General features: G+C 30.4%; 1 long non-coding RNA gene across 1 annotated transcript; it reads right to left on the bottom strand.

Moving 5' to 3' along the window:
- Nucleotides 1-8,840: 8,840 nt before the first annotated feature.
- LOC143067784 (uncharacterized) lies at nucleotides 8,841-14,387 on the bottom strand. The gene is made up of 3 exons (XR_012976031.1): nucleotides 14,351-14,387; nucleotides 10,853-10,932; nucleotides 8,841-9,223 (listed from the first exon to the last, which is right to left on the bottom strand). It is a non-coding gene; the product is annotated as an uncharacterized LOC143067784 (long non-coding RNA).
- Between the last annotated feature and the right edge of the window lie 3,167 nt (nucleotides 14,388-17,554).

The raw sequence follows: 17,554 nt of genomic DNA, 5'->3' as shown, positions 1-17,554 counted from the left end.
AAGGAATGACTGTAATATCTTTTCTGTCTATGAAGAAATAACATCAAAAATGTGGTGCACAATGAATAACACTCGTATATATATTCAATTAAGGAATGACTGTATTAATATTGTTTCTGTCTATGAAGAAATAACATCAAAAATGTGGTGCACACTGAAGAACCCGAGTAGCGAGTTTTTCTAAAGTGTGAACCACATTTTTATGTTATTTCGAATAGATAGAAAAATTATTACAGTCATCCCTTATAATTTAATTCTAAATTCCATCTTAAACCGGAGTAAATCATTAAAATAAAATTGAGAATGGAAATGGGGAATGTGCCAAAGAGACAACAACCCAACCATAGAAAAAAACAACAGCAGAAGGTCACCAACAGGTCTTCAATGTAGCGAGAAATTCCCGCACCCGGAGGCATCCTTCAACTGGCCCCTAAACAAATATATACTAGATTAGTGATAATGAACGCCATACTAATTTCCAAATTGTACACAAGACACTAAAATTAAAATAATACAAGACTAACAAAGGCCAGAGGCTCCTGACTTGGAACAGGCGCAAAAATGCGGCCGGGTTAAACATGTTTGTGAGATCTCAACCCTCCCCCTATACCTCTAGCCAATGTAGAAAAGTAAACGCATAACAATACGCACATTAAAATTCAGTTCTAGAGAAGTCCGAGTCTGATGTCAGAAGATGTAACCAAAGAAAATAAACAAAATGACAATAATACATAAATAACAGACTACTAGCAGTTAACTGACATGCCAGCTCCAGACTTCAATTAAACTGACTGAAAGATTATGATTTCATCATATGAACATCATATGAACATCAGGCACAATCCTTCCCGTTAGAGGTTTAGTATCATACCATCATAACATATATGAGAAGAACATAACCCGTGTCATACCAACAACTGGTTTTTTAATAAATGTGTTTAGTTCCGATGCAAAGACCCTATAAGTGAATCAATGTTAACGCCAAAATATGTAATCTTTAATGACCTGACAACAGTATCGTAACTATATCCCTTCTTAATAAGTCTATTCAAAGGTTTTGTTAGTTTTTGAGGTGAATACTGACACCTTTGTGCTTTATAAAGAATATTTCCATAAAAAATTGGATGTGAAATACCTGAACGTATAAGAAGTCTGCATGTTGAGCTATATTTACGAATGATGTCCTTATACCGATGATAAAATTTAGTAAATGTTTTGACTAGTTTGTGATATCGAAAACCCTGGTGTAATAATTTTGCAGTAATACATAAATTTCTCTCGTTAAAATCTAAAACATTGTTACATACACGAGCGAATCGTACAAGTTGAGATATATAAACACTGTAAGATGGTGACAAGGGAACGTCACCATCTAAAAATGGATAATTAACGATAGGAAATGAAAAATCATCTCTTTTATCATAAATTTTAGTAATCAGTTTTCCATTAGTGATATAGACATAAAGATCGAGGAAAGGGCAGTGGTCATTGTTAGTATTAGCTTTATTTAAAGTAAGTTCAACAGGATAATTTTCTTTAATATACATACTGAAGTCGTCATTATTGAGAGCCAAAATATCATCCAAATATCTAAAAGTATTATTAAATTTGTTTATCAGATGTTGTTTCGATGGGTCTTTGCTTATTTTTGTCATAAATTGTAACTCATAGCAATACAAAAACAGGTCCGCAATAAGTGGTGCACAGTTAGTCCCCATTGGAATTCCGATAATCTGACGATATACGGAATCCCCAAAGCGAACACAAATGTTATCTAGTAAAAATTCAAGGGCATATATAGTATCAAAGCATGTCCAATTGACATAGTTTTTTTGTTTATTGCTACTAAAAAATGACCTAAAAGAGTTTGAACATATATGTTCACATTCTGACTTTTTAAATGCCCATTTGATTAGGTGTGTGAATTTTTCTTAATGAGAATGTGAGGCAATGTGGTATACAGGGTAGAAAAATCTAAACTTTGAACAGATTTAAAATCACCAATATAAACATGCAATTTATCAAGTACTTCCAACGAGTTCTTGACACTCCAAAAGTAATTAATTCCACTATTTTCGAAGGCCTTATTTGAACAATTTATTATCAGGTTTTTAATTGTACCAAGTGTGCTGGTAAGAAGAATAGACAATTTAGTAGTGGAACAATGGCTTGAAGACGAAATAAATCTATATTTGTAAGGTGTTTTGTGTAGCTTCGGAAGCCAGTACATAGTTGGGACTTTCATTGTATTTGGCTCTGCTTGTAAAGCGGTAGCTAAAAGTTTATGTTTGTTACAGATGTCGTTTTCTGAAAATGGAGTCAGTTGGAATGTTGGTGAATTGGTGAATTTTTTTTTCAGAACCTCAATGTAAAATTTACGTCAAAAAATAATAACATTATTAGCAGCTTTATGACGTCACGGTCACATTACCAAATTATCTCTATGAGCTGATAAACAAAACAACGTCAGTCAATCAGACGACGCGTTACATCCAAAATTATATTATTTGTAAATAACATGAATTGCAAACTGAACAATTTTATTTTATTTTTTGACCGAATGTCACGATGAAATCAAAATTTGAATTAATTTGACATAAAGAAAAAAGTCAGAAAGGATACCTCCAAACCATGTGTCTGGCCGGCAACTGCTGTCGTCAGTGTTTAAGCGTATATTTTTTTAATTTTTTTTAATTGCTTTATTGTGGGCTCCAATACATTTATATATGATAAAGATTATTGAGATCTATCAAAGTTGTTGACATTTTAAAATAAATTGCATTTAATTGCTATTTATGTGATATATTTAAAAAATGAAGTTATAGATTTTGAAACTTCATCGAATTTCATTCGATGTTTCTTCACTTGAGACAAATATTTCTTTCAAAAATAGAACCAGGCTTGAGAAGCTCTTTACAAATTTTAAATGCAACTGTCGATAGTGGAGAAATCTTGGATTGAACGAGTTTCTGTTTTTGAATCTGTTTCTCTGTTACCCCAGACTGATAGGATTCAAACCTACATTTATTTATAATAGAATAAAGTAAAAATGAAGATAAAAGTAAATTCAGAATAAACGCTAAGCTTGTAACAATCTTTTGATCAACCTTTTGTCTGAGTTTCATTAAATGTATAAGGGTCAGAAAAATACGTAAAATGCGTATTGATTAGAATCGTCGAGTTCATATACCCAAGCTCTCGAACACACATACTTAGTGCTACCTGAACAAGAATAATGTGTGTTGTCTTCCAAAAGATATTTAAAAATTGAATGCTTCTTTTTGTAACTTCATTGGGGTGTAAAAGCGTTGACCGAAGTACATTTTGCTCGGAAGCGCTTCATTCTAAAAATGTGCCCACGGTCACGCTTTTACAACCCTATGAAGTTTCAAAAAGAAGCATTCAATACTTATAATTACATTTTTTAGTAAGAATCATGAAAACACGAATTTTATCAATTTTTGATTTAATTCACCTGTGCACTTTATTGTGGGACCTCGTGTTATCATGAAGGAAAAGTTTTATTGAGTAATGCAATTGCTTCAGGAATAACACGTGCTATGCAGTTAGCCAATCAGAATAACCTATTATAGTGAAACATACATCTAATGTAATTATTAGATCATATGTGAAGAATAACGCATTCAATAAAAACATTTGTACAATAAGTATAAATCAAAATTTAAAGTGTTCTTAACTATCAAAATATCAGTTTCATTTACATAAATCAAAAGAGCAAATTCTAGTCTTGTCAAAGATGCATAAATATACATTAACAACTTTTTTTAAGAAAAGACAAACATATCATCCTCCATATATAATAGATAGGAAACAGTGTCGTCTGGTCATTAAAGACGTTTTGTTTCCCAACTGTAAAATATTGGTGTAAACGTGAAAAATGTCATTTTGAAAACAATTCTGAATTTAATAATAGGGTCTTTTTGAGGTTGGGATGTATAAGTACCCGGAAACGTCTACTTGTATTTTTGTCCATCTGATGAGTTAAGCCTTTTTCAACTGATTTTTATAGTTCGTTCTTATGTTGTACTGTTAAACTACTGTCCCAGGTTAGGAGAGGGTTGAAAGATCCCAAAATTACACAAACAACCATTTAAATTCCGTTTCTTCTTCGCATCTAGAAAATGTTATACTACATGTCTGTCAGTGTAATTCAAACTACCTCCCTTACTACTATTAAAGAACTTGTTATAAACTTATAACAAGTTAATAAAGCTTATGAACATAATTTGTATTAATTATTTATGGAGTGTTTATAATTCCTTAGAGGTTTTAAATAAATTTACTGCTTTTGATGGTATTTTTAATTGTGTTGACACTTATGATTTTCTAGTCTCTACACAACACCTCCACACAATATTATCAAGAACAAGGTTTCATATTCAAATAAATAGTCTGTTGAAAAATCTCATTGCCAATTTATTTGCTGTAACTTGTTTACAGTTTTTTTTCTGAAACCAAAAAAAAAACAATGTATGCAAGATACGCTTACTGGAAATGGATAAATTTTCCGCAATAGAGTGTATACCTATAAGGTAGTTGGTTTTTATATGAGCACTAACTATGCCCATTTAATTGCAGATTTTTCCTGTTTTGCTCTGAATCCTAGTTAATGACCAAACTCAGTTAAGACACGTCATTGTTACATTTGGTTGATACATTTAACAACATCTACCACTATCTTTATGATGTTTCTTCGTAACATAATCAAGAGGTCTCTAAATATACTACCAAATTTACCAAAAGGACCTTACTTGAAATAAATCAAACATACACAGCAGTAGTTGTCCTTTTCTAGATTTAAACAATTCTTCTAAAGGGAAACTCCATACTAAAATTTACAACAAAATAAACTACTTTTCATTCCCTATTATTCATTTTCCATTTTAGACGGTGATGTTGCTTTGGCTCCATCACTCAGGTTTATATCCCTACTCTAGTTATGCCCGTGTTTTTATTGATTTCATAGATTTTAACGAACGTAATGAAGTTATTAAGTCATGGATTTCCTTACCATGAATTATTTAACTATTTAATAAATTAATTAATTTTGCCACACTTGTAGAAAACTTTTGAATAATGTTATTGCACATCCTTAATCCTAAGATATAAATATAGAATGGTTAAAAGTCTTGAGTATAGACAAATATATTTAAATTGATTTTAGTCTCTGATGTATGGTTTTATTTATTATTAATTAAGTTTTATTTGAACTAGCTTTCAATAACTGGGAGTACTCTCAAATGATAATCTCGTGTTAATTTGATCTGTTCATATGCAATTTTGTCATTTACTAGAGACTTATTTTTATATTTAGTCTCACTGTTTTTAATATGTTCTACCTTTGATGCGTATATGGTATGACGATAGACTTTCACGTAGGTTTTCGTACTATATGAACAACAAAATGAATAAAATTATTCATTTTGTAATATATAATATTTCCGTACTTCGTTGTATACTTTACTACACATTTTTTTTATTTACATGTGTAGGTTATTTTCTTTGGCAAAATTTTGTCCAAGGTTATGATTGTCTTTGTGATATTGATTTACATCTAACCCCCGTATTTATTAGTTTTGTATTTACATTGTATCATAAATAAGTTTATTCGTTAAGTGTATGATCACTTGTTTTTGTTAGTATGTCTTTTGATCGAGTTAAGACATTCAATTGATATTTTATAGTGTGTCTTTCTATATTCTGATATAACACTTTAAGTCGGGTTGGATGAAGGTTGGTGTCTATTCAAAAGTTAAATTCCGCTGCATTTGTTCGCACCTGTCGTAAGTCAGGCACCTGATGTTTAGTGGTTGTCGTTTCTTGATGTAGTATGGTGATGAAGGCCATGATTGACCTATAATGGTTTACTTATACAAATTGAGACTCAGATGAAGTAATGTCGCATTGGCATTCACACCACATCTTCTTATATCTAATTACAGGGATTGAACAATTATAATGACAAGGTATATGTGTATGTTGTATATCGTAGCAGTACTGTTTTCTTCAACCAAAAACAACAAATAAATCGTGTCAATATAATACACTACACACCAGTAAAAGACTGAAATGGCCTATTTCTGAACTCGACTGTACTGATTTTTACTTGATCAATCTGAATTGGTCTTACTTTAACTTGACATTACTTGGCCCCAGTCTAAACCATACTCGACTGTACTGAATCGTAATTGACCATTATTTTTGCCATTGAAAATAGTCTGAACTATTACTCGACCAGTCTGAAACAGTCTTAACCCATTCCCAATCTATACTCGACCTTTTTTTCCAGTCTAAATCATACTTTACCAAAGGTCTGAACAATACTCGACCAGTCTGAACCATATTGGACCAAATAACCTCTACCGTTTTTAACCGGATTTTTGTGACAAAAATGTCGGTTATTTATATGGGGATGTACGGCGGGCGGGCGGTCGGGCGGCAATCAAATGTTGTCCGTGCATTAACTCCTGAACCGTTCAACCAAAGCTTTTAAATTTTAATATGTTGTTACTGACAACTAAATGAAGATCAAGTTCAAAATTGGCGATTTTGACTTTTACCGTTCAGGAGTTATGGTTCTTGAAAGATTGAAAAATAGAGTTTCCAGCACAGGCACTTGTCTCAGAAAAAAATTTCCTATATACCTTATTAAAACACAAGGTACTTAACTTGCATTTTAGAAAAAAAGGATTATAAGGGGCCTTGTTAAATGTCCACGGACTTTTCAGAGCTCCCGAAAAAGTAAACTGATTTCATAGAAGAACTGTCTCATCAACGTATTTATTGCGACAAGTATTTGATAAATAATCTACCTAAAAGTATTTATCTTGAAGTAATGGTAAAAATGAGTAACGAAGAGTCCTTTAATGAAAACTCGGCAAGTGACCAAACAACAACAAAAATGGCGTCGTATGCGGATGCCTCAAAAACTGAAAATGATAAAAGTAAAGCTCAAAACAGTGACTTTGGGTTTTCTGCAGCCAAACCTGTATTTATATTAGAGACTGATCTCTTCGGTACTATAAAACCAAAACCTGTAGACTTTTTAAATCATGCAGAGTTGTACAGTGATATTGGCCATGTAGTTGAAGAAAGCCATTTGAAAGGTCTTCAAATGTGGCGGATTTATCTTGATAGTGAGTCAGATAGGGAACATTTGATAGCTAATGGTCTCACTATCAGGAAAAAACACATCCATGTACATGATAGAAACCCAAAATTTGTAGCTAAAGAACACATCAACTACTTACGCATCCGGATAAAAAATGTACCCTTATCTGCAGACGACAACCAAATTGGTAGATATCTTGAGACCAAACATAATCTCATAATTCACAACTTCAATCGTGAAAGACTACGTATCAACGGATTTCTTACCAACTGTCAAACTGGAGACCGATTATTTATGGTAAGCCCAGTACCTGGTATACAGCTACCTAGATTCATTAGTATAGGAAAATACAAAGCGCTACTCATCCACAAAGACCAAATTGTAGTAAATCCTTATGCTAAATGTAACAAGTGTTTACAGACGGGACACAAACAGGAGACCTGTGACAATGACTGGGTATGTAACTCCTGTGGCAAATCAGGTCATAAAGCCAAAGAATGTCAACAACCGATGGATGATCCAACAGCAGATCAAGATCAGAATGGTGATTCGATTGTTACTGATAGTGTACCTGAAGCTGCTAACATTGATAACGCTAAAGATGAAACTAAAGATAAGCAACCCACAAGTGAAAGTAGTGATGATTCAAATGATGACAGCGAAGATGATGACCAACAATTGGTAGTCCACAAAGAACCTGAACAAATTACTGCGATCAGTGAGCAGACAAACAAAAAAGACAAAAAGACAAATGGAAAAAAATCAAACAAAAATAAATCAAACAAACAAAATCTTCCCAAGTCAGCTTCTGGACCCTTGGATCACTATATGAACTTTAAAGATCCGAAAACTCCAAGCCAATCAAAGGGGAAAAGGCAAGCAACAACGCCGACTGATGAATTACACAAAAGAGTAGTCGAGCCGACAAAACAGAAGACAAATCCCTAACCAGTGTCCTAGTTAACTTTAATGTACAGTAGTGTGATTTTCAATGCACAGTTTTTGTGCTTGTGTATATATGTTAGTAATATTTTTATCTTATCTGAAAAATGTGAAAAAAATAATTCATTGTGTGATACAATAATATGAGGCAGGCATTACCTGTAAATGGGGACGAAGTCTGTATGAATTATTTTTTTGTAACTTAAATATTTGTTAAAAAAATAAAACGGAAATACCGTAACGTTTCCGATTTTGGTTCTGTTGTTAGGGATTTTAGTTGTGACGTTATTTAAATTATGACGTCATATGCAATGTAAACAAAGAAACGCTTTCATCAGGTAACGTTTTTTCATAACAAAGAATTATTTAAAAAAATGAAATTGGTATTGCATTCCTTCCTATTTATACTAGACTGATAAATATATATTTTACTCAAAGATTCATAATGAGACCGGAAAAGGGAAGTATATTGTAGATTTCTGCGCCGGTCCGGGATTTCAAAAAGGCGACAAAAAAAGATTTGAACGATTTTGAGTTCATTAGTACAATGAAAAATTCAGGAAATTTTCCCGAATTTTTTTTTTTATTGAATTTTCTACTGTTATTGGGGACTTCGTCCCCATTAGATTGTATACACTCTGTAAAGAAAAATATATTAAATGTTGATATCAAATATTTTATTTCTATGAATATCATGAAAACAAATGAATATGATCAAATAGTTGATTCATTGAAAGTTATTATCATCTTTTTATTAACCATGAATCAATTCAAAACACCTGTAGTAAATCCCAATCTGAATGGTGTCAGTTTGATTGGTAAATTGACTAACTTTAGCTGCGTTCCATATCACTTAGTTGATGAAATCACTTCTTTGAAATATAAAATCCATGTTAATAAATGTGTCAATTCCTCACATACATGTACTGGAATAACTTTAAAACTGCTCAAGATCTGCCATATACATTATCTCACTTAGTTCACCAGGATACAGATAGTATCAATTTCAACGATTGGCATATTAAAAACACCACTATTGCTTTAGGTATCCAAAAACTGAAAATTAGTTCCTCCTATATAGTTCACATATTTTTTGTACAAGCTACGTCCACATCCATGGTCATGATGGTAACTACCACTCTAAAATACCTGAAAAGAATTGAAACATATGTAAATAAAAGTTATGTGTTTGTTCTTTTACAAAATAGCTTATATCAAACACTCACATCAATAAACAACTATTTAAGTAGGTCAATCAATGTAATCATTAATGTAAACATGTATCTGCAACTATTTTTAATTGTTCAAAAATACTTTCTCTTTTTAATTTACAATATCGTCATACATGTGACATACCCAACTAAAAACAGTATAACTACAGTTATATTCATATGCATGCTGACCCGATTCCAAAAACCCCTAAATTTCTGGGTTTTCACCGTATCTAAAAATAGATTACTCGATAAAACAATTCAGAGATCAAAGAGAATCATGATAGAATCTTTCCTGATTATTGGAAAAGTGAACAGTGATTTGAATGATACATTTGTATATTTAAACACACTTAAGCTTTGTTATTCGTGTATGAGATACATAGTATTGATATGTAAACAAACAAAATTTAGCTCGAAAAGGGTTAACATAATCAAACCCGTTATTTATGTTATGTTATACTGTTATAATAGTAATTTCTTGCAAATATATTTTTTTATAATGATATTTTTATTACTATATTGTGTCTTTGAAAAAAAGAAGTTAACCGTGCATTTAACCTTGTGTATATACAAACATGTAAATAATGTAATAAGACATGTTGTTCTAATAATAGTCTCATTAACATGTACTATTAAGTGGGTTATTACACTAATTATGAGAACCAGAATTGTACAGCTATATTTAATGTATAAAATTGAATATTCCTTAGGTAAAAACAATGAGTGACAATATACATCTTATATCCTTAAACTGTCAAGGTTTAGGACAGAAAGAGAAAAGAGAGAGATTATATTTATGGAATAAACATCAAAAATGTAATATATTATTTATACAAGAATCCCATCTAATAGAGAAAAATGAACATATTATTAATAGTGAAGTAAAAGGTAAATTTTTTCATAGCTATGGAAGTTCCCAATCAAGAGGCGTTTCAATAATGATTAAAGACAGTTTAAATTATAAACTAATAAATGAAGTTAAAGATAATGATGGCAGAATTATTTTGCTCAACATTGAAGTTAACGATAACATTTTTACCTTAATAAATGTATATGCCCCAAACATTCATACTAACAGAAATAAATTTTTCAAAAAGGTAAATAACATCATAGAAAATAATCGATTAGGTATTTTAATTTTAGGAGGGGACATGAATGAAACCCTATTAAAAATAGATAGGAAATCAAATAGCTCTCATAAATACTATAAACCAGTAAATAGCCTTAAACAGCTCATTAAAAAATACAAATTAATAGATATATGGAGGGAAATAAATCCAAACAAAATTCAATTTACATGGAGAAGGAAAAACAATACGAATATAACAAGCAGAATAGATTTCTTTTTGATCAGTCCAGATATAAGGCCACATGTAATCAATTCTGATATAAGACCTGCTATGATATCATACACTGATCACCAAGCCATTTCGTTAAAAATAAGACAAAATCACCATGGCAGAGGAAGAGGTTTCTTTAAAATAAATAATAGTATTTTAATAGATGATAATTATAAAAACAATATAAACAATCTTATTCTAAAATATAAAGAAAAGGCACTTACCAGAGATTCAAGAGATATATGGGATATCTTCAAATCTGAAGTAAGGGACATAACTGTTATGTATTGTAAATACAAGTCATCTGAAAAGAAAAATAAAATAAAAGAATTAGAAATGAACTTACAAAGATTAAATAATAAAATTAATCCTTCAAAAGAAACTAAAGATGAAATAGAAAAAATTGAAAAAAATCTCGAAAATCTTTATAAAGATGAAGTTAAAGGTGCACAAGTAAGATCTTGAGTCAAATTAATGGTTAGAAGAAGGGGAAAAAAACACAAAATTCTTTTTAGGTTTAGAAAAATCAAGACAAACAAAAAAAAATATTTCGGCATTGAAAGATAAGCAAGACAAAATTATAACAGAACCATCAGAAATTTTAAATTTAGAAAAATGTTACTATGAAAATTTATATAAAAGCACAAATCCAGATGTTAATAATATTAAGCAATATGTTGAAGAAACAAAAATAGATCATAAATTAAGTGATGACGAGAAAAGCTCTCTAGGCGGCCGCATCTCAATAGAAGAATGCACAGAAGCCATTTTTAATATGAAACTAAACAAATCACCAGGTATAGATGGTCTAAGTGTTGAATTCTATCGCACATTCTGGGATAATATAAAAGAACTAGCTGTAGAAGTTTTCAATAGGTGTTACGAGAAAGAAGAATTAACAACATTACAAAAAATAGGAATAGTATCTTTATTGTACAAAAAAAATGACCCGCTATCCCTAGACAATTATAGACCTATAACTTTACTAAATGTAGACACCAAATTAATAGCCTATACTTTAGCCCAACGGTTAAAACCTGTTTTATCAAAAATAATAAATAGTGATCAGAATGGATATGTAAAAAATAGGTACATTGGTTTTAATATCCGACAGATTCAAGATATCATAGACTACTCTGAAACTTTTAATATAGATGGTGTTTTGTTATTTATAGATTTTTCAAAAGCTTTTGACTCGTTGGAATGGTCATTTATGTATGAAGCTCTTTAAAAATTTGGTCTCCCGCAGTCATTTATTAAATGGGTTAAAACTTTATATAATGGTGTCAAAGGTTGTATGCTAAATAATGGGTGGATTTCTGAAACCTATAGCATTTTTCGTGGTATTAGACAAGGGTGTCCCTTGAGTTCGATAATTTTTGTTATAGCTGTAGAGATTCTGGCATGTAGAATAAGACAAGATACAGGTATTAAAGGATTTCAAATCAAACTTGATTCTAAAACACATAGTCTTAAAATATCACAACTTGCAGATGATACTACTCTCTTTCTTAAATCAAAGCAAGAAATAAGCCTGGCATTAAATTTAATTGAAGAATTTGGAACTCTTTCTGGTCTAAAACTTAATAAGTCAAAAACTGAAGGAATATGGCTAGGTAAATTAAAACATTCTAAAGATAAATATGAAAACATAAGTTGGAATAAAAGCCCCATTAAAAGTTTAGGTGTATATTTTGGAACTAATAAAATTGAATGCCATAAATTAAACACAGAAAATATTTTGAGGAAGTCAGAACAAGCAATTTCAAATTGGAAGAAAAGAAAGCTTACAATGATTGGACGAATAACAGTAATAAAAACATTAATTATACCAAACGTAACCTTTTTAGCATCAGTAACTAATTTATCGAGAGACTTTCTAACACAATTTAAAAAATTAATATTTAACTATATATGGCAAAACAAAAATGAGAAAATTAAGAGATCTACTCTATGTAATGATTATCAGGATGGAGATAACATCAATCTATATATCTTGGGTTAAAAGGTTAACAACAGAAGAATTTTCAAATTGGAAGGTTATATCCTTATATTACTTTAACAAATTTGGAGCAAACTTTGCTCTATTTAACATGAACCTTGAAAATATATATGACATACCAAATTTAAAAAAAATTATGCCAAAATTTTATTTTGAAATTTTAAAAAGTTGGTATAAAGTACATAATAGTTCAAAGATAAGCAAGGGGTTAAATTTCAAATGTATAAGACAGCAATTTATTTGGGGTAATCAATCAATTAAATTAAATGGTAAAAGTCTTGTTTTTCCAAACTGGATAGAAAGTGACATTCTTTTTATTAATGATATCATAGATAAACAAGGAAATATCTCCCAAAAAGTAATCTTAAATAAATTGAAAGAAAAATCAAACTGGATAGCAGAACTTTCTAAACTGAAATCTGCAATTAAAAAGGAATGGAAACTCATGTTAAAATCAAATCAATCAATTTCAACTAAAGTTCAAATAGATAGAAATCTTTACTTAGAAACAAAAAACAAAGCCAAATCAATTTGCATTAAAAAATTAAAACCTAAAGATATATATAATTATATCAAAGGTATAGGGAGTGACACACCTATTGGTTTCATAAAATGGAAAGAAAATTTCAATCTAAATTCCTCAAATCAATTACATGATATATTAAACTTTACATTTCACCAGTTAATTGATAACAAACTAAAAATGTTTAGGTGGAAATTGATCAACTATATATTGCCATGTAAGCAACTGCTTTATCAATGGAAAATAATGAAGGATAATCAATGACAATGTCATATATGTCACCAAGTAGACAATTATAATCATTTTTTCAAAGAGTGTGAATTTTTACAAGAATTTTGGATTAAAGTTGGGTCATTACTAGATAAAATAAAAATAGGTACACATATTTTATCAATGCAAAATTTAATACTTGGATACAAAATTCATGACAGTTCATATTTTGATATTAATGTGTTGTTAACAATTGTTTTATTTGCTGTTTACAAAAGCAATTATGCATCAGAGTTAAAACACAAGTACATAGATGTATACAGGGTTTTTAAATTAGAATTCTTAGAACATGTAGAATGGTATGAAAATAGTATACTCTTAGAAAGAAAATGTAGTAAATTTTTGAAAGAAACATTTAAATATATATAATTCACCACAATGAAATTCAATAGCTGAGGCGTACAAGTACTTATGATTGAGTAGTTGTGTGACAGAGAGTGTGTGTGTGTGTGCTAGTTTTGTGACCAAGTTTGTGTGTAGGCACATGACATGTGTGTGTCTGTTTATGTGAAAGTTAAGACATTATACTCCATGTACTCGCAGAGCAATATTTTGTTTTTCATTTATGTTTTATGTATACTGTTTCTCTGTTTACACGAAACGATTGTCAATACTTTATACAAAGTATAAAAAAAGTCTCATTCTTTATCTATCATGTCCGTGTTCTGACCATGTTAACTTTATACCATCAGAATGTCATCAATGTTTGTAGCTGCGGAACCGTAGCTCTTAGGTCCTTATGTTATTTTTTGACTATGGTCCGCAAATAGTCAAAAAATAACATAAGGACCTAAGAGCTACGGTTCCGCAGCTACAATGTTTGATACTCATAATAGGCTAATGCATCAAGTTTCTCAGTATGCTGTAGCGCATTCAAGTAATCGTTAAAGAAAACAAAACAGTTATTTCATTAAATTTAAAACTTACCAAATAAATTAAGAATATTCCAACATACAAGAATGAAATACATAATAAACATCTATACCACGTGATATACAATTAAAATAAGTAGAAAAACGTAAACAGAGAGAACGTATGTTTTCCGGATTTTATTGCTATGCAGTTTTTTGTAAACTATATAGATTGTAATAAGTTTATCTTGTGAATCCCCTGGTTCATTTGATAATTCACACACAGGGATAAACCTATCTGGGATAGTTGTACCTTTTAGGGTATTTGTTAACAACCAATTGTGCAATAAACTGAATAATTATTAAAAAAAAAAAAAGAAAAATGTCAGGTGGTGACGAAGTTCCGTTATATGCCGCTTTATAGGCTGTCAACCCCGCTAAAACTTGTAATATCGTTGGCAAAATTATTACGATTGACATATTACTTTGGTAGGATTGCTACGGATGATTCCGACAACAAATATAGGCATGTTATACACCATTGTAAAGATAAATCAATTTAGATTTACGATATAACAAGTTTTAGCGGGGTTGACAGCCTATAAAGCGGCATATAACGGAACTTCGTCACCACCTGACATTTTTCTAAAATGCAAGTTAAGTACCTTGTGTTATAATAAGGTATATAGGAAATTTTTTTCTGAGACAAGTGCCTGTGGTTTCCAGTCGTGTCCGTGCATTAACTCATGAACCGTTCAACCAAAGCTTTTAAAATTTTAATATGTTGTTACTGATAACTAAAGCTTTTGAAATGTTTATATGTTGTTACTGATGACAAAATAGAGGTCAAGTTCAATAATGACGATTTTGACTTTTACCGTTCAGGAGTTATGGTTCTTGAAAGATTGAAAAATGGTGTTTCCAGTCGTGTCCGTGCATTTTCTCATGAACCATTCAACCAAAGCTTTTGAAATGTTTATATGTTGTTACTGATGACAAAATAGAGGTCAAGTTCAATAATGACGATTTTGGACTTTTACCGTTCAGAAGTTATGGTTCTTGAAAGATCGTAAAATGGCATTTCCATTCACGTTGTTGCATTTACTCATGAACCATTCAATATAAGCTTTTCAAATTTTAATATGTTGATACTGGTGACAAAATGGAGGTCAAATTTGATATTGACGATTTTCACTTTCACCATTCATCAGTAATGGTTCTTGTGATATTGCCAGGACACAAATAAATGTTAATAAATCTGGTTTGCTGTCGTTGTTACAGCCTCTTGTTAACTGTTAAAATAAATTTCTTTTTAACTGACATATATAACTACAGTGAACGAAAGCAATGAATTGTTTAATCTTATTTTAGAAATATATCGATTATTATAATTTGGGATATCTTTTTTATATTATATATAATTTATAATTTGGGATATCTTTTTTTATATTATATATAATTTATAATTTGGGATATCTTTTTTTATATTATATATAATTTATAATTTGGGATATCTTTTTTATATTATATATATTTATAAAAAGGGATAACGTTGTTCTTCTGATTGATTAGTGGTGAAGTATAAAGTATTACCTCTGCTTGGAGCAAAGTCGTTAATAAAAGCGCACATGGTTAGAGGTATTAAATAAAGGCAACAAAAGTATACCGCTGTTCGAAATTCATAAATCGATTGAGAAAAAAACCCAATCCGGGTTTCAAACTAAAACTGAGGGAAACACATCAAATTCCAGAGGAGAATTTTAAATAACATTTATTCAAAATTGCAACATCCTGTTTAACTTAAATAACAAGGCCTTTCGAATATACACAAGTTTAAATAAATAGGGCTTTCTTTTTACCTGTAAAACACACGTATACTGAGGCATAAAAGTACTTTTTGTATGCCATGTCTTTAATATGACAAAAACTACTTGAATTCAATTGAATTGATTTTTTACTGTTACTTTGGAACACATTGCCTTTTTTAAAAAGGATATCAAGGATTGCTATGGAAATTCCATTATCATATAAAAAAGAAGATGTGGTATGATTGCCAATGAGACATCTGTCCACAAGAGACCAAAATGACACAGACATTAACAATTATAGGTCACCTTACGGCCTTCAACAATGAGCAAAGCCCATACCGCATAGTCAGCTATAAAAGGCTCCGATAAGACAATGTGAAACAATTCAAACGAGAAAACTAACGGCCTTATTTATATAAAAAAAAATGAACGATGATTATATTAAATTCTTGGTTTAACAAAACAAAACACGGGTCTCATTTTTTAAAATTTATTAAGTTGCTTATATACTATTTTCTATATATATTTAAAAAAAATAATTCACTGTATTATTAACTAAACTGAACGGACACCATAAATCTATACTAAGCTAAAATAGTCCAGTTACCATATAATACTTCTGAAACATTCAAAAATTCAGACTTTTACTGGTTTGTATTGATAGGTTAAACAAACCATCCACTCTGCTTTCATAATCTTTAATTCCGTTCGTTTTCTTATGCGTGTGTTTGACTGATTTGTAGATTCTCGTTCAATATAAAAAATAATAAAGGATATGGTATGATTGCCAATGACACAACAATCCAATAGAGTTCAAATGACGAAGATAAACACTAGTATAGCTCACCGTTATGGCCTTCAACAATAAAAAAAAACCAATCCGTATAGTCAGCTATAAAGACCCTGACTCGAACAAAGTGAAACAATTAAAATGAGACAACAAACGGCCTTACTTATACAATAACATTTCTAAAAAAAACAAATATGACAAATACGAAATACCGTCAACTATAGCTGACTATAAAAACAGTTGCAAATGGCTTAATTTAATAGATTAGGACGAAATACAAATAAACCATATTACATATTACAATTAATCGACACAAATCACCGATTTCAGAATACTCGTAGTTGCTGAACGAGTGCTAAAACATAAGGAAACAGTTTCAGGAATAAGATCATGGAGCAGTTATAATAATAGGAATATTATATTGAGTTTCATAATAATATGTCAATAAGAAAATCCATGTTAGTTCCGAATAAATATATTTTATTCCAGGTTCAGATAAAAAAAAATAGTTAAAGGCTTCACAACGGTGATAATTTTATTATCTTAAGGAATACATTAATTATCTATTATTCATAAAAAAGGGAGTTTTTTAAAAACAAAAACTAATAACAAAGTCCTCTTTAAAATGTTTTTTTTTAAGTACTTTCTGTCATGTAGCTTTTGAACTGTTTCGGTTCTTTTA

Source organism: Mytilus galloprovincialis, chromosome 3 (genome assembly GCF_965363235.1).
Source record: "Mytilus galloprovincialis chromosome 3, xbMytGall1.hap1.1, whole genome shotgun sequence".
Classification (NCBI taxonomy): domain Eukaryota; kingdom Metazoa; phylum Mollusca; class Bivalvia; order Mytilida; family Mytilidae; genus Mytilus; species Mytilus galloprovincialis.
The sequence above is the reverse complement of the archived record's forward strand: the minus strand, read 5'-3'. Positions and strand labels throughout refer to the sequence as shown.